Source organism: Salvelinus namaycush, chromosome 13 (genome assembly GCF_016432855.1).
Source record: "Salvelinus namaycush isolate Seneca chromosome 13, SaNama_1.0, whole genome shotgun sequence".
Taxonomy (NCBI): domain Eukaryota; kingdom Metazoa; phylum Chordata; class Actinopteri; order Salmoniformes; family Salmonidae; genus Salvelinus; species Salvelinus namaycush.
Window position 1 is genome coordinate 13,516,391 of NC_052319.1, and position 18,731 is coordinate 13,535,121.

General features: G+C 40.6%; 1 protein-coding gene across 1 annotated transcript in view; it reads right to left on the bottom strand.

Moving 5' to 3' along the window:
- The window catches only part of LOC120057781 (obg-like ATPase 1), a 45,540-nt gene that overhangs the window by 21,636 nt on the left and 5,173 nt on the right, over positions 1-18,731 (bottom strand). The gene's annotated exons all lie outside the window — the stretch shown is intronic.

Here is an 18,731-nt window from a genome sequence, read left to right on the forward strand (position 1 = left end):
GGAAAATTGGAAAAAATAAATGCATCCACTTCAAAAAGCACAGTGGGAGAAAACCATGGTAAATGTAATAGCCAAATCACAATACATTTGACTATTCTACAAAATACATACCGTAAGCAAGCACACGTTTTGTAAGCACCACTATGAATCTTCAACTTGCAGTGTCATGGTAAATTCCTCTAACAGTTGTGGGCTCCCCCTTTTACTTACATGGAAAACCTGAACTCTTTGCCAACTTTGGTACCACAATATGTGAGTTTAGCCAAAGGCGTTTCTATTTTTTATTGTGCTGAGAAACAAGACAACTTTCTGTACCTGTGCCTGTGCCAGAATGTACATCTGTATGGTGTGTAGCTAGTTAATTTCTAAGAGGCTGTCTGGCACAGCCTCTTAAAATGGTGAGGTATAAACCAAACACAAAGAGTTAAATAATGCCCACCTGGAAATAAAATGTATTCATACGTAAAATGTTACGGTAAATATGAATACATAAAAACAGGGCCTTCCCTCTGCTAATCAATGGCCTAGTTGCAATGGTCTTGATGGTGATTAGATAATGAAGCACTTAACCACACAATTTAGCCAGCCACTGATGATGTCCTCCTCCTGATTCTGGAGAAGGGCTCAGGGTTCCGGCCACGGGGCAGGAATGGAGGGGTAGTGGGGTGTGGGAGGCATCTGTCAGACAGGGACTGATATCCTTTAACACCAGTCATGGCCATCTCTCTGGCCCACTATCTACTATGTCATTAACTAGTGTCAGCACAGTGATCAATAACATTCACCCAACTGGCAGGTGACAAGAATCAATTATGGCTTCTAGGACATCCGGCTGATATTTTAACTTGTTTTCTGAAACTTTTACTTTCTTTTAAGCCACGAGTAAAACACCATGTAACTAAACACAAAGATGTTGTTTCTATGTATGTTTAAGCTCATTAGCAGCATACCCTACACATCTTCTACCTGACAAGCATTAACAATGAGTTTTTTGAAAATCCTGACATCATCAGTTGAAACACTGACATCATCAGTTGAAACACTGACATCATCAGTTGAAACACTGACATCATCAGTTGCACTTAAACCTTACATGTTCACGATAAAGGAAGCTTTATCATCCACCTGTGTAGCAGGGTTGCGCTAAATTCAAAATTTAATTGAGAAAGCCTCGGAAATTCCAATTAAATTCTAGAAGTTTAATTAAATTTGTCGTAAACAGGATACAGAATTGCAATTTGAATTTGAATGAAAGGAAATAGAATTTAATTTAGTGAAATAAAATAAAACTCAAATGCCTCTCCTATTCTGTATTAGGTGTAATCTATAACAATATACACATTGTACATAAAACGTGTCGTTATATACATGCATCGCTCATCCATATATTTATATGTACATGTTCTTATTCATTCCTTTACACTTGTGTGTATAAGGTAGTTGTAAAATTGTTAGATTTCTTTTTAGATATTACTGCATGGTCAGAACTAGAAGCACAAGCATTTCTCTACACTCGCATTAACATCTGCTAACCATGTGTATGTGACCAATAAAATTTGATTTGATGAAACAATAGATTTTCAGGACAAACTCTTGAATGATGATTAAAATGAATGATTAATGAAAACAAAACCTATATGCGAATATTCAAAGTTATTATTTTTCATTAATCACAACAACCAAAAATATGGGGGAAATACTACGTTTCCCAGGATCCATTACTTTAATCCTCAAGTTGGCCCTAAAGCTTTTAAAAAAACGCCAAACAAATTAAATGATTCGTTGCCATAAAATTGCTTATTCTAAGCACTAACGTTAAAAGAGTACAGTATATAAACATTGTTTCCAGAGAAAAGTGATATACTATTTGTTATCTAGTGACCTGTCAGATTCAATGAAACTCATGTTCTATGACTGAGTGGAATTTATTTGAATTGCACTGAATTAAATTCTAAATCATGTGGGGTTTGGCCAATTCAATTTGAATTTTAAATCGTGAGTTGAATGGGAGTCAATTCCAAAATTCTGAATTGAGCACAACCCTGCAGTGTAGTGTCTGTCAGGACATTGAAGCTCAGGTTAAAGCATTGCTGTGTTAATGGATGATGCATGATACATTTGGCATCTGCGTGTTTTGGCGATGAGTTACTTTATTCGAACAGCACTCCCGCTTGAAGTGTTAACACCTCAGTGGAGAGGAGTGTTGACAGTTGAGGCCCAGTGAGGAAAGTACATCATTTGATTGATTCATGCCACTTATCATGGCTGTCATACTTCTGATTTAGAACAAGTTTCAACTATGATTCATGTTGGAAATATTGATGATTCATGGCGTGGACGGGTGTTTTAACAGGTATTACAACAACACTGCAGTTTCCTGAGACTTCCTCTCCCCTGGTTAACTAATTGAGTTATGTGCTGTGTTATATTTAAGCAATAAGGCCCAAGGGTGGCCAATATATGTCAAATATATCACGGCTAAGGGCTGTTCTGAAGCACGATGCAATGCGGAGTGCCTGAATACAGCCGTTAGCCGTGGTACTGTATATTGGCTATATAACACAAACCCCAGAGGTGCCTTATTGCTATTATAAACTGGCAACCAAAGTAATTAGAAAGTAAAAAGTATTTTTTGGTCATACCCCTGGTATACGGTCTGATATACACTACCGTTCAAAGAATTTGGATACTCAACTAGTCTAAAGAAGACCAGTTTTATTGCTTCTTTAAATCAGAACAACTGTTTTCAGCTGTGCTAACATAATTGCAAAAGGGGTTTCTCATGATCAATTAGCCTTTATAAATGATAAACTTGGATTAGCTATCACAACGTGCCATTGGAACACAGGAGTGATGGTTGCTGATAATGGGCCTCTGTACACCTATGTAGATATTCCATTAAAAAATCTGCCGTTTCCAGCTACAATAGTCATTTACAACATTAACAATGTCTACACTGTATTTCTGATCAATTTGATGTTATTTTAATGGACAAAAAATGTGCTTTCTTTAAAAAAACAAGGACATTTCTAAGTGACCCCAAACCTTTGAATGGTAGTATATATATATATATATATATATAAAATTTGATTTGATGAAACAATAGATTTTCAGGACAAACTCTTGAATGATGATTAAAATGAATGATTAATGAAAACAAAACCTATATGCGAATATTCAAAGTTATTATTTTTCATTAATCACAACAACCAAAAATATGGGGGAAATACTACGTTTCCCAGGATCCATTACTTTAATCCTCAAGTTGGCCCTAAAGCTTTTAAAAATAATATATATATTATTCTTTATGTGCATGTTACACTGGCTTCTTCTTCTTCTGACATTACACAAAAAACAAGCAATCTATGGAAATCCAACTGCTTACGTCACCATTCAATCATTTTGAACTCTGATAGCGTGATGAGATCAACAACAAAATGACAGATTAACATGAAATCAAATTTGCCAGTCTCATTCGAGTCAACAGAAGCTCTACACCTTGGTGCAAGCTGTCATGATCATGCGTGTCGTTGTCATACTCATGGTAAAATGAACTTATCCAATTACACTTTGCCTAATCAGGCTGTTTTGGTTCCTCTCCTCTTCCAGAGGTACTCCACAGTATAAACAGTTCACTTACGCCACACAGAAAGAGGCCAATCAGTGGAATTATTGTTTTGCTGCTCCAATTTGCCAGCTCCCAGTTCTACACTGATTGGAATGAAAATGTGCTATTGTGTGCACGGTCCCTTCATGAACTTAAAGTGAAAATAGCGCAATGTGAATCATCTGTGAGAGGCATAAATGTATATACTGACAAAGGATTGTCATTCTTTTTTGGGATAGATAAAACAAGAATGTGTGTGAGGGTTAATTGTTCTATAGGCTATATCTCTAATATATATTCGTTGGAAAGGCTGGACATAACAATAAGTCATATTTTGACATTGTTAATCTTCTAAATAACAGCCCACCCAACAAACGGATAACTCACTATTACACACACAGAATTGAGAAGTGGATTGTGAGGAAGAAGCTGTACCTCTAGGCTGAGGAACAGCTGATCCACCACCCCTTCAGTGATCTACCAACAGGCTTTACTGAACACTACATTCCAAAGTCATTTACTTTCATTTCCTCTAATTTCACATTTACACCACACCAGGCCCATTCAGGCCTTTTAGTAACTGGGCTACTATCTATGCATGAGGAGAAAGAGGGAAGAAGAAGAAAAAACGGAGGAGGTAAATCTCCACAATTAGGCCTTTAACGACTGGGTCTGGGTAGGCCTCTGTGAAGACGGCACTTATGAGACTGCGGCGCCACACAAAGCCACAAGGAAGACAGTAAAAAAAAAAGAAGAGGGGGGGGAAGAGAGCCTGGTTTCAGGAGTCAAGTCTATCTTACAATTAACATTTTACTGCTTTGTTTCAAATACGGTATGTTTTGAAGAGACCATTAGCAGGTGTTCCTTTATTGACAGAACAAAGGGCTTTATCTTTTAAGGGCCCGAGTGGCACAACAATGCTCTGACCAGAGGATGGCCGTAAGGAGTGGAGTCTGGGGAAGCCTTGCCTCAGCAAAGTCATGGGATAGGACTCTTACGTTAGACCACCAGTGAGAGCACCAGTAGCAGCACCAATGAGAGCACCAGTGGGAGCACCAGTGGGAGCACCAGTGGGAGCACCAGTAGCAGCACCAGTGGGAGCTAGGGACTAGGGAAACAGAGCAACAGTGCCTATCTCTCTAACATGCACTGCCTTCTCTTTTGTTAGCATGTCTCAATAGATTGACTTTGCCTTTTACAGCATCTGCAATGTAGAATTCCATTCCCATAGTAAATATAATACAATTCACAGAAAATAAATTACAAATAGGTACTGAACAAGGTCTGTTACGTCTCTAGTTCAAATCATTTGGCACAATAATGGGCTCATTGATTGTTTTTGGTTTTACAGCTTGTTCCTCCTCTGGGGTGCTGACATGTGAGCTTTCAATGAACCAGGGTGACAACTGTTTCAAGAGGCCATATATTTTCAGTTCGTAGAAGTGAAACACTTGAAAACATGCAGCTAGTTTAAAGGGGCTGATGTCATTACTTTTCTGTCAAGTACAAAGACAAGGAGAGACAGGAGAAACATGTCACAAGTAAATACTGATCAAACTGACTCCTCTAGGCCTCCCTGAGTGGCGCAGCGGTTTAAGGCACTGCATCACAGTGCTAGAGGCATCACTACAGACCAGGGTTCGATCCCTGGCTGTTTCACAATCCCGGCCATGATCGGGAGTCCCATAGGGATTGGCCCAGCGTCGTCCGGGTTTGGCCGGGGGGGCTTTATAAGTAGGCTGTCAATGTAAATAAAAATCTGACTTGCCAAGCTAAATAAAGGTTAAATAAAAAAATTATAAATAATGTTGCTACCTGGAGAGGCTATGTGGTCAGCATAATTCAGTCAAATTACAATCATCGCTGGGGCCGAGCTCCCTGCCGCTCGTACACCAGGCAGTGTCAGAGGAAGGTCCATAGAATTGTGTTAATAATATTTATTTTTTTGCGTTGTTTGTAACTTATTTTTTTACTTATTTTGTACATAATGTTGCTGCTACCGTCTCTTGTGACCGAAAATAACTTCTGGACATCAGAACAGCGATTACTCACCACGAACTGGTAGAAGCTTTTCCTTTAACGAGTCCGACGAGAAGGATATACTGCATTCCCGGGAACAGGCCCAAATCCACGTCATTTGCGTGAAGAGAAGACAGAGAAAAAGGGGGTGGAGGTCGGGCTGCCTTCTGAGAATTCGTAGGCGAGCGAGTAAAACCCCAGTGCCATCCGTTCTATTGACAAACATGCAATCATTGGAAAATAAAATAAATGACCTAAAAGCAAGACTAAACTGCCAACGGGACATTAAAAATGAATATCTTATGTTTCACCTAGTCGTGGCTGAACGACGACATGAACATCATACAGCTGACGGTTTCTACACTGTATCGGCAGGATAGAACAGCAGCCTCTGGTAAGACAAGAGGGGGCGGTCTAAGTATATTTGTAAACAACAGCTGGTGCATGATATCTATGGAAGTCTCGATGTTTTGCTCGCCTGAGGTAGAGTATCTCATGATAAGCTGTAGACCACACTATCTACCGAGAGAGTTTTCATCTGAATTTTTCGTAGCTGAATACATACCACCACAGACCGATGCAGGCACTAAGACCACACTCAATGAGCTGTATACCCCCATAAGCAAACAGGAAAATGTTAATCCAGAGGCGGTGCTCCTAGTGGCTGGGGACTTTAATGCAGGTAAACTTAAATCCGTTTATCCAAATTTCCACCAGCATGTTAAATGTGCAACCAGAGGGGAAAAGAACTCTAGACCGCCTTTACCCCACACACAACACGTACAAAGCTCTCCCTCGCCCTCCATTTGGCAAATCTGACCATAATTCTATCCTCCTCATCAAACAGGCAAAGCGTCAATATAAGACTAAGATCGAATCGTACTACACCGGCTCCGACGCTCGTCGGATGTGGCAGGGCTTGCAAACTATTACAGACTACAAAGGGAAGCACATCCCAACACACACATACAGATGTAGGATTCAAATTTGAGCCAGTTTGGTACAGCAGGAGAATAATCCTGCAGCAACAGGAAATGTGAATTATTATGTGGATTATAATTAATGGACATTTTTCATTCGGTCAAATCGAGTCTGAAATTTTAAAACTCAAATACACTAAAAGTTCGCATTTCTCAGCAACAAAAGAGCGATCAAATTAAGATCCTACATCTGTACACACACTACATATGCCCGCACATACATAGCAGGTGCACACATGCATACTGACTCCACACACACTCATTCACACGTACCACATACGCTGCTGCTACTGTCTATTATCTATCCTGTTGCCTAATCACTTTACCCCTACCTACATGTATATAGCTACTTCAATTACCTCGTACCCCTGCACATCGACTTCGGTACTGGTACTTCCTGTATATAGCCACGTTACTTTAAGTCGTTATAGTTATTCACTATGTATTTATTCCTCGTGACACTATTTCTATATTTTTTAAATCTTTATTGTTACCTCTGCATTGTTGGAAAGGGACCCGTAAGTAAGCATTTCACTATTAGTCTACCACGGTTGTTTAAGAAGCATGTGACAAATAACAGTTTATTGATTTGATTTGATTCACTGGCTGCTAACTTCCTGTGCATGTTTTCACATGCGAGAGGGGGAAGAGCAGATCTAAAGCGCTTGCATTCCTGGCTCCGCTTTTAAGATGTTCTATACAAATCTAATACCGCAATTCTCCTGGTATTCAAAGCAGTAAAACTACTTTATGAGTTTGTCAGGAAAAGCCCATTATGGCCATCTTCCCTGCATCAAAACACTGGCAATGTAGACAGGATTATTTATGTTGAGCTCTTTTTATATATATCATGAAGAAAAAAAATGTTGATAGCAGACTTACATGTAGGACTCATCTCACTTGTTTTGGGTTATTTAGTTTCTCAACGGATTGAAAAAATGGAAAATACATCTGTATCTAAAAATAAATGTTTAAAGACATCAGAAATTGTATGTTTGTATATCTAAAAGGACATCCTCATGTTTCCGGCAAGATACCATATTTCCGAATTGATTGTAAAGAAATGACAGTGTTTCATCCTATGAATATCAGTCGGCTACCTCAAGGTATCTCCCATTCCAATATAATCTCAAGCCAATTGCAGTACTTCCAAACAAACCGATGTATCAAATGTGTATCCTTTCAGCAATATTTTTGTCACTGAAAATAGGTGCCAAAGTGAAGAGCTGACATCTGACTGGGAAGATAACCTCTCAGTCTAGTTGGATATTTATGCAGTTGAAGAATGAATGTACTGGGGAGGCTCCAGTTTTCATTAACTCTGATAGACAATAATGGTGTTCATTCCCTTTTCATTTAAGTCCCCTCTGTCATTTTTTTTAAGCCAGTGGGTCCGAGAGCGCCTTGATTGAAAGGAACCATCATATGCACATCACTGTTGTCCCACATCATTCAGAGAACAAACCTTTTTAGATTCTTAACTACCATAGCGGTGCTGATTGCATAGGCACCAGCAATTTCCTAACCAACCGCAACCTGAACAATGATGTGTTCGGCTTTCAGACCCTCCAGCCTTTCAAAGGTGAATCATTTTACAGTTTGGAAAGGGATCACCATAGCAACTCCTCTTTGAGGGGTTTAGAATCACCGTCCAATAATTCTATGATCATCGGGCCCAGCCATTCCCAATGGTTCTTTTCACAGCAGACAGGGAAGGGGGGCAGGAGGAGGAAGCAGACAAATTCTACAGTCTATTTCAGGCAATTCATCCGCCAGCCCCATTAGAATTCAAAATATTTCGACCTTCAATCACCAAGCATGTTATCTGGAGCTGCTGTGATCTCCAGTCAAGATGGGTAGACGTTTTAGTCTAATCACCCACGATGAGTGGAGGCTGACAAAAACTCTTCATTCTGCCAGAATCCAAATGCTCATTTAAACGGTGAGACAGTATATATCAACACAGGCCACAAACACGCTGGAGGAGGATTCATGGTCTCCACCGGTAAATAGAGCAAAATGCCGTGGATCCGCTCTGTGTCTCTAGGAAATCACATCACTCTGTAAGACAGCAGATGATATAATTGCAGGAGCACACACACACACACACACACACACACACACACACACACACACACACACACACACACACACACACACACACACACACACACACACACACACACACACACACACACACACACAACAGCACATAGGCTGCATTTCTAAAAAATAAATGATTGCGCTCTTACAGAACATAAATAGGAAGTAACTTATCCCATCGTTTCTTTGCTCTGCCGACTAAATGCAACTATGGAAATGCTGTAATAATTGAATATACATACATAGAATACTTGGAAATGGGGCTGGGGTCATTTCAGATACTATTTCTCTGAATACTGGAAATAGTTTGGAGTATGTTGTAATGACTAGTGAGTACAAATCACACCATGTTCAAACTGCTCAACAAAGCAGTGACACATACAAAACATGAGTTTAGACTAGTTCAACATGAAGTGCCTCTCTAGTAACGGAAACAAAGGTAAAACACAACGATTTGTGCATTTCGTGGCTATCCAACTGAACAATAATATCTGTGAATGCAGTGTGACTAGCTACAAGCATTTCACTACGCAACAAGCATTTCGCTACACCCGCAATAACATCTGCTAAATATGTCTTTGTGACCAACACATTTTGATTTGATTTACTAGGACGCTACAGAGTGCTGCCAATTCATTATTCTTTCATCACAGTCGTTTCCTTTCCATCACAAACAGTATTTTACAATGTTACCAGTGGATGATTCTGTCAGTCATATTTTTACCCAGGGGACACAGACACTAGAAGTGCCTGAAGGTCAGAAGTGGGGAACAGGGTGAGTTGTCATCACCAGAGGTTCCTGTCTACAACTTCTCTGTGAGTCACATGATCACCCTCCAAACCAACACCAGAGGGGCCTCCACACAGGAAGGCCAGCATTCAGTCTCATTCCCAGACTCCCTTTGACGTAATTTGGCAGATAAATCAATGCAATAGGTAAATACTACCAGTATCTGGGTTGTTGACTGGCAATTTCTTAAGTTCACATGTTCAAGTTCAACGTTTTTATTTATCAAATTACAGACAGCAAGCACTCCCTGAAATACTTGATATTACTGTTAAAGATTCAATACTCTCTCAATATGTCCACATGTAAGATATAGTATAGTAATGCTTTGCTCTGCCTTTTTCCGCTGGTTTAAGAAGAATCTTGGTTAAACGTAGTAGTATGCAGGTGCTCAAGGCATTCGAGTGAGAAGAGCGGGAGACAAGAAAAACTGCTGTTTTCCAATTGATTGACCACATCCAGTCTTTGTGGATGAATGTACTACATTGTCTGCTACTTCTTTGGCTACGCACATTGAGCAATTAATACACATGGATGAGAACGACTCACAACTATGTACAGTATCAGGCTATGGCGACAGATTCATACGCATAAGATTTCTGATACTGCCTTTGGCCTGCTCATGCAGCTACTAGGGACTAGTCTGTGAGCATCCTGTTTCTTCAATAAATAGTTGGAGATCAAACCAGTGTGAATTAGGCCATGTGAGGAAGCATATGGTTGCTGGTGAGGGACACAGAACAGCCGAGCTAGAACGTGTCCGTGTCTGAGGAAGAGGATCCAACGGTGTTCCAGTCACTGTAGAAGCACTGGGAGCACATACCCTTCAAACCATTCCCTTATGAAATATGGGAAACTAAGGCATTCAATAGAATCAGCTTTCAGGATGCCAAAATGCCCCTTAATAGTTTTTGGAAGGTTACGTTAAAAGCAAATTCACTGTTTATACCATTTTTTTTTTTAAACCATAGGGGTTGAAAAATGTTCATAACATGCACACTACTGGGAGAATTGAGCAACTTGGTCTGACTTGACTTCAAAGTTCCAACACCAGGCTGAAAAGCCTGTTTGACAACTGTCTGGCTTCAATAAGGCTCCAGCTGAGGTATGTAAAGTCGGAGAATGCACTGTTTAGAATATAATCATGCACTTCATCAATATGCCAACAAGTTAATGATACAAATATACATAAACAAGAGAGTGTTGTTTGACTATAAAACAAATCATAATAGGAACCTATCACCCTTGACAATAATTGAATTGAAATGCGGAGGGAAAAGTAGTGTCTAGTGTCATTCAAGGAAAATGAATGAAACAATAGCACATAGGCCTACATTTACAAAGGGTTTCCATAATGGTAATTGGGAATAAATCGAAAGTAAAAGGGTTCAGTTTTACAGCTGATCTAGTGTACAGTATGGCTGAGGTTTCACAAACCTCCACCTCATTGGATCAGAATCAGGTCAACCAGTCCTCCAGTTTGGCACAGGCACAGGCACATGCACTAACAAGCACTTCACTGACACTCAGCTAGTGCTCTGCTCTGTAAGATGTTTGGAGAAACACGTTTCTAATTTTCAGACAAACATACTGTTCCAGACAAGAAAAAGTGTGCTCACCCCAACCGTATAATCAAGCAATATAAAAGAAGTGCCTGGAATATTGCAGCCTGTACTGTAATTGCAAAACAAAACCAGCAATGTTTTATGGTTAACTTGTGGAACATACCGCTTAGTCTCTAAGGAGTCCACAGAGGGAAAACAATGGTATGTCAAAACAGATAGTCGTAAAGTCCCAGTAAAAGCATCCACATAATTTCATCCCTATTTAGAAAGACTGTTTTCTACACACAGAAACAACAGAACTGGTTTTGGTTTGAGGATCTGCTTCCTTCTTTGTGTCAATAAAAAAGCAAGCACATACAGTGTCTAGTGAAAGCCTACACATCCCTGGCAAAGCTTTCACATTTTGCTGCCTTAAAATTAAATAAACATTTATTTTTTAAATTGGGGAGTTTCCGAGCGATCTGCATAACCTACTCCACACTTTCAAAGTGAAAGAAAAATGATAATAATGGTCCAAATTAATACAAATAAAAAAACGAAGTCTTGATCGTGCATGTCCTCACACCCCAGAGGTACTACTTGGTGGAAGCGCTTTTGGCAGCCATTACAGTTCTGAATAATTTTGAATACGATTTTTCCAACTTCTCAACACCTCTTGGAAAGCCATTCTGGTATGTGTTTTGCATTCACATGTGTGTAATTGTCCTGCTGAAAAATATAACTCCATCCCAGGGTTAGGTATTCAGAAGACAGAGGCAGGGTTTCCTCTAACTTTTTACTGAGGCTTTCATTTTTATTTTGATCCTGACAAACTCCCCAGTCCCTTGTCAATGACAAGCATACTCATAACATGATGCTGCCACCACAATACTTAAATACAGAGGATCAACATTGCATTCACTCCACATTACTGGCCTGTATGGCAAAGTGAAAAGAAGCCGGTGTTAAAAAATCTATTCCAAACCATCCATTATATTTGCAACAAGCCCATTAAGTAATACTGCAAAACAACACAGCAAAATGCACTTTTTGGCCTAAATTAAAAACGAAAGGTTTGGTTAAAATCCAATACAACACAACAGAGTGAAACCCTCTGTATTTCCAAGTATTGTGGTTGCAGCATCATGTTATGGATATGTTTGTCACTGGCAGGGACTGGGGAGTTTGTCAAGATCAAAGAACATATAAAAGGAGCAAAGCCCAGGTAAAAAGTTAGAGGAAAACCTGCCTCAGTCTTCTGAAAACTCAAGGACAATTACACACATTTTAATGGCAAAGACACACCAGAATGGCTTTCCAAGAGGTGTTGAGTGTTCCTGAGTGGTCCAGTCTCAGTTCTGGCTTACATTTGTTTGAAATCTGAGAAAATGTTTGAATATTGCTGTCCATCAATGATTATCGACAAAATTGACTGAGCTTGAAAAACTTTGACAAAAACAGTGCATGGGCCTATATGTTGCTACGCAATGCTCCTCAGCTCGGCAACAAAAACAATAACAATGGTGGTGGGGTGGTCAGTGGCGCTGTTACCCCCTACTGCGGATTCCATCTCTGAGGCAGCAAAATGTGAAGACTGTGCAAGGTGTGTGTAGACTTTCACTAGCGGCTGTACGTAAGCACATATCATTTGACGCAAAACCGAATAATAACATCTTGGAAATACATTTCAATGCATCCATAAGTACAATGTCAAAACAAAATCATTCAGGTAGATATAAATATAAGCCTCTGGGAAGCCTCTAAACAGTGTTTAGAAACAATATTAACATGGTTGCTTCTCCCTGAGGCCACTGCAGACAGAAGACAGTATCACAGGAAACATACTGTACCTGTATCTTTAGTCAGAATAGAAAGGGAGAGGGAGAGGGGGATACCTAGTCAGTTGTACAACTGAATGCCTTCAACTGAAATGTGTCTTCCTTCCTTAATCGACATCCACGTCTTCGGCGCCCGGGGACACATTTATCTAGTGATGTCACGTCTATATAGTACATGTTATACCTGTTAAAAACAGTACAACCTCACTAGAACAGGGATTTCCCAGAGAGAGTCCACAAAAGTAATGGTTACCTCCGTAGGCAAATCTCATCTAACATGACTTTGTCCTAGTGAGTAAATCATTGCTATAGCTTAGTTACAGTGGGTGGTCCTCAATTGCATCAACAAAAGCAGACAACCTCCTCTCAGACCAGTGGTCTAAGGGAACTATATCCTTCCATACACAACACACCCTTTCATGAAAGTAATTTAATGTACACTGGCGCAGCCTCCACTTGATACTGTACAGTATATTTCAATGGTTTGTTATAATAGCTAGGAAAGGAGGCTGCATTGTGATGTGTTTCTGTATATTTGAAGAGAATATAACCTAATGCCTTCTTCATACCTTCTTAATCACAGGAGAAATAGTAACCATGTAGAAAGCAAATGGCAGCGGGATATCCGTTCCACAGCTGTGAAGAAATATGAAAATGTCACAAGCTACACATTTGAGATATTCATCAGAGTCCTGAGGTAGTTCACGACGTACAGTCTGTCACACAAAGTCAGTTGAAAGGCTATTGGAAAATGGCCTCGGATCTGAAATGACACACTTATACTGTCCACCAAGAAATCCCTTGCAGAGATGACCTGGGAACAATATGAGAAAATGGTCTGTATTTTAACCCTGTCCATTTGACTGCTCTCTGCCTGCCACAGCCTAGTCACTAATCAGAGCTCTTTTCATATAATGGCAAAGTCAATAGCTGCATACAATCAGTAAACAAATTCAGCAATTTTTATTATAGCCTCCATCCACATTTATGTAGCAGCAATTTAAATTATTCTAGCGTGTAACACTTTAATTATGTAAGACAAAGACGATGTCGAAGGCACAAAAGAACTTCAGGCGTTGACCTAGACAAGTGAGAAGTATTTTGTGGGGGTTCTTTTGCGAATGCACTCACATCTGTGTATTTACTGAGAATACAAAAGGCTGTTAGTGGGCATGATAAACCGAAAGCAACAATGCTGAATTGTACTTGTATTACAGAATGGCCTTTCAGCTTTCACTGAACAGCGCCAACTAACCCTAAAAAGCCATTTATCTGCACAAAAATTAGGGAAAACTCAGCAATGTTTCAATATATTTAGTGTGATGTAGGCTGGTATTGCATTGATTTCGCATCATCTATAGGATATTTCATATAAAACAGAAAAAAAATATTAAAGGCCCAGTGCAATCAAAAATGTGATTTTACTGTGTTTTATATACACTGGAGTAAACAAAACATTAAGAACACCTCTTTCCATTACATACTATAGATTGACCAGGTGAATTGAGGTGAGCTATGATCCCTTATTGATATCCCTTGTTAAATCCACTTCAATCAGTGTAGAGGACGGGGAGGAGACAGGTTAAAGAAGGATTTTTAAGCCTTGAGACAATTGAGACATGGATTGGGTATGTGTGTCATTCAGAGGTTGAATGGGCAAGACAAAAGATTTAAGTGCCTTTGAACGGGGTATGCCAGGCGCACCGGTTTGTGTCTAGAACTGCACCACTGCTGGGTTTTTCACGCTCAACAGTTGTTTCTAATGTTTGGTATAGTCAGTGTATATTTCCACACTGAGGTTGGAATAATAGTGTGAAAATGTGAAAATTATGATAACGCCCTTTTGGTGTAAGAGCTGTTTGAAAAGACCACCTGAAATTTCAGTCTGTTTTGGCCTGCATGAGGCGTATCCTACGTACCTGGTTTGAGGAGTTAGCGAGGTAACTTTGGTCAACTCTGAGTTCAACTTGGGATAACCAGTCATACGAAAGTGTCTCACCTTTTAGCCAGGTAAATTTCTATGGCAATGAATCCTTCAGAACTAACCTGCACCGTGGCAGGCTAACTCACAGCTAACTCCCCTTACCCTAAATGAAATCAGATTCCCTCCCTCTTGCAAAGATTGCGTCATCATCCCCTTCATCTGAGGAAGACGACTGATTAAATATTTTATTAAATCAAATAATTTTTTTGTGTGTTAGAAAATAGTAAAATGGTAAAATACCCATCACATTATTTAGTAATGACAGAATGCATTTGAAACAAAAAAACTTTTGCATGACTTAATAACATTATTTTATCGATAGGAGTGTGATGAAAGTTGCTCATGCATTGATAAGCACATCAAAGATGGCATTAACCATAAGTAATAAAATAAAGATGGCATTTCTAAAAGCCTATTTCACACCACAGCCAGCTGAATTTGCAAATATACATTTTCCTTCTTTTTGATTTTGGCACAAGTGAAAATTTATTTTATTTTATTTATTTATTTCACCTTTATTTAACCAGGTAGGCAAATTGAGAACACGTTCTCATTTACAATTGCGACCTGGCCAAGATAAAGCAAAGCAGTTCGATACATACAACAACACATAGTTACACATGGAGTAGAACAAACATACAGTCAATAATACAGTGAAAAAAATAAGTCTATATACAATGTGAGCAAGTGAGGTGAGATAAGGGAGGTGAAGGCAAACAAAATATATATAAAAATAAATAAAAATATAAAAAGGCCATGGTGGCGAAGTAAATACAATATAGCAAGTAAAAAAAACACTGGAATGGTTGGTTTGCAGTGGAAGAAAGTGCAAAGTAGAGATAGAAATAATGGGGTGCAAAGGAGCAAAAATAAATAAATGAATACAGTAGGTAAAGAGGTAGTTGTTTGGGCTAAATTATAGATAGGCTATGTACAGGTGCAGTAATCTATGAGCTGCTCTGACAGCTGGTGCTTAAAGCTAGTGAGGGAGATAAGTGTTTCCAATTTCAGAGATTTTTGTAGTTCGTTCCAGTCATTGGCAGCAGAGAACTGGAATGAGAGGCGGCCAAAGGAAGAATTGGTTTTGGGGGTGACCAGAGAGATATACCTGCTGGAGCGCGTGCTACAGGTAGGTGCTGCTATGGTGACCAGCGAGCTGAGATAAGGGGGGACTTTACCTAGCAGGGTCTTGTAGATGACCTGGAGCCAGTGGGTTTGGCGACGAGTATGAAGCGAGGGCCAGCCAACGAGAGTGTACAGGTCGCAGTGGTGGGTAGTGTAAGGGGCTTTGGTGACAAAACGGATGGCACTGTGATAGACTGCATCCAATTTATTGAGTAGGGTATTGGAGGCTATTTTGTAAATGACATCACCGAAGTCGAGGATTGGTAGGATGGTCAGTTTTACAAGGGTATGTTTGGCAGCATGAGTGAAGGATGCTTTGTTGCGGAATAGGAAGCCAATTCTAGATTTAACTTTGGATTGGAGATGTTTGATGTGAGTCTGGAAGGAGAGTTTACAGTCTAACCAGACACCTAGGTATTTGTAGTTGTCCACATATTCTAAGTCAAAGCCGTCTAGAGTAGTGATGTTGGACAGGCGGGCAGGTGCAGGCAGCGATCGGTTGAAGAGCATGCATTTAGTTTTACTTGTATTTAAGAGCAATTGGAGGCCACGGAAGGAGAGTTGTATGGCATTGAAGCTCGCCTGGAGGGTTGTTAACACAGTGTTAAAAGAAGGGCCAGAAGTATACAGAATAGTGTCGTCTGCGTAGAGGTGGATCAGAGACTCACCAGCAGCAAGAGCGACATCATTGATGTATACAGAGAAGAGAGTCGGTCCAAGAATTGAACCCTGTGGCACCCCCATAGAGACTGCCAGAGGCCCGGACAACAGACCCTCCGATTTGACACACTGAACTCGATCAGAGAAGTAGTTGGTGAACCAGGCGAGGCAATCATTAGAGAAACCAAGGCTGTCGAGTCTGCCGATGAGGATGTGGTGATTGACAGAGTCAAAAGCCTTGGCCAGGTCAATGAATACGGCTGCACAGTATTGTTTCCTATCGATGGCGGTTAAGATATCGTTTATGACCTTGAGCGTGGCTGAGGTGCACCCATGACCAGCTCTGAAACCAGATTGCATAGCGGAGAAGGTATGGTGGGATTCGAAATGGTCGGTAATCTGTTTGTTAACTTGGCTTTCGAAGACCTTAGAAAGGCAGGGTAGGATAGATATGGGTCTGTAGCTGTTTGGGTTAAGAGTGTCCCCCCCTTTGAAGAGGGGGATAACCGCAGCTGCTTTCCAATCTTTGGGAATCTCAGACGACACGAAAGAGAGGTTGAAAAGGCTAGTAATAGGGGTGGCAACAATTTCAGCAGATAGTTTTAGAAAGAAAGGGTCCAGATTATCTAGCCCGGCTGATTTGTAAGGGTCCAGATTTTGCAGCTCTTTCAGAACATCAGCTGACTGTATTTGGGAGAAAGAGAAATGGGGAAGGCTTGGGCGAGTTGCTGTGGGGGGTGCAGTGCTGTTGACCGGGGTAGGGGTAGCCAGGTGGAAAGCATGACCAGCCGTAGAAAAATGCTTATTGAAATTCTCAATTATAGTGGATTTGTCGGTGGTGACAGTGTTTCCTATCTTCAGTGCAGTTGGAAGCTGGGAGGAGGTGTTCTTATTCTCCATGGACTTTACAGTGTCCCAGAACTTTTTTGAGTTTGTGTTGCAGGAAGCAAATTTCTGCTTGAAAAAGCTAGCCTTGGCTTTTCTAACTGCCTGTGTATATTGGTTCCTAGCTTCCCTGAAAAGTTGCATATCACGGGGGCTGTTCGATGCTAATGCAGAACGCCATAGGATGTTTTTCTGTTGGTTAAGGGCAGTCAGGTCAGGAGAGAACCAAGGGCTATATCTGTTCCTGGTTCTAAATTTCTTGAATGGGGCATGCTTATTCAAGATGGTGAGGAAGGCATTTTTTTTAAATATCCAGGCATCCTCTACTGACGGGATAAGATCAATATCCTTCCAGGATACCTCGGCCAGGTCGATTAGAAAGGCCTGCTCGCTGAAGTGTTTCAGGGAGCGTTTGACAGTGATGAGTGGAGGTCGTTTGACCGCTGACCCATTACGGATGCAGGCAATGAGGCAGTGATCGCTGAGATCTTGGTTGAAAACAGCAGAGGTGTATTTGGAGGGCAAGTTGGTTAGGATGATATCTATGAGGGTACCCGTGTTTACGGAATTGGGGTGGTACCTGGTAGGTTCATTGATAATTTGTGTGAGATTGAGGGCATCAAGCTTAGATTGTAGGATGGCTGGGGTGTTAAGCATGTTCCAATTTAGGTCGCCTAGCAGCACGAGCTCTGAAGATAGATGGGGGGCAATCAGTTCACATATGGTGTCCAGAGCACAGCTGGGGGCAGAGGGTGGTCTATAGCAGGCGGCAACGGTGAGAGACTTGTTTTTAGAGAGGTGGATTTTTAAAAGTAGAAGTTCAAATTGTTTGGGAACAGACCTGGATAGTAAAACAGAACTCTGCAGGCAATCTTTGCAGTAGATTGCAACACCGCCCCCTTTGGCCGTTCTATCTTGTCTGAAAATGTTGTAATTAGGGATGAAAATGTCAGAATTTTTGGTGGTCTTCCTAAGCCAGGATTCAGACACGGCTAAAACATCCGGGTTGGCAGAGTGTGCTAAAGCAGTGAACAAAACAAACTTAGGGAGGAGGCTTCTAATGTTAACATGCATGAAACCAAGGCTATTACGGTTACAGAAGTCATCAAAAGAGAGCGCCTGGGGAATAGGAGTGGAGCTAGGTACTGCAGGGCCTGGGTTCACCTCTACATCACCAGAGGAACAGAGGAGGAGTAGGA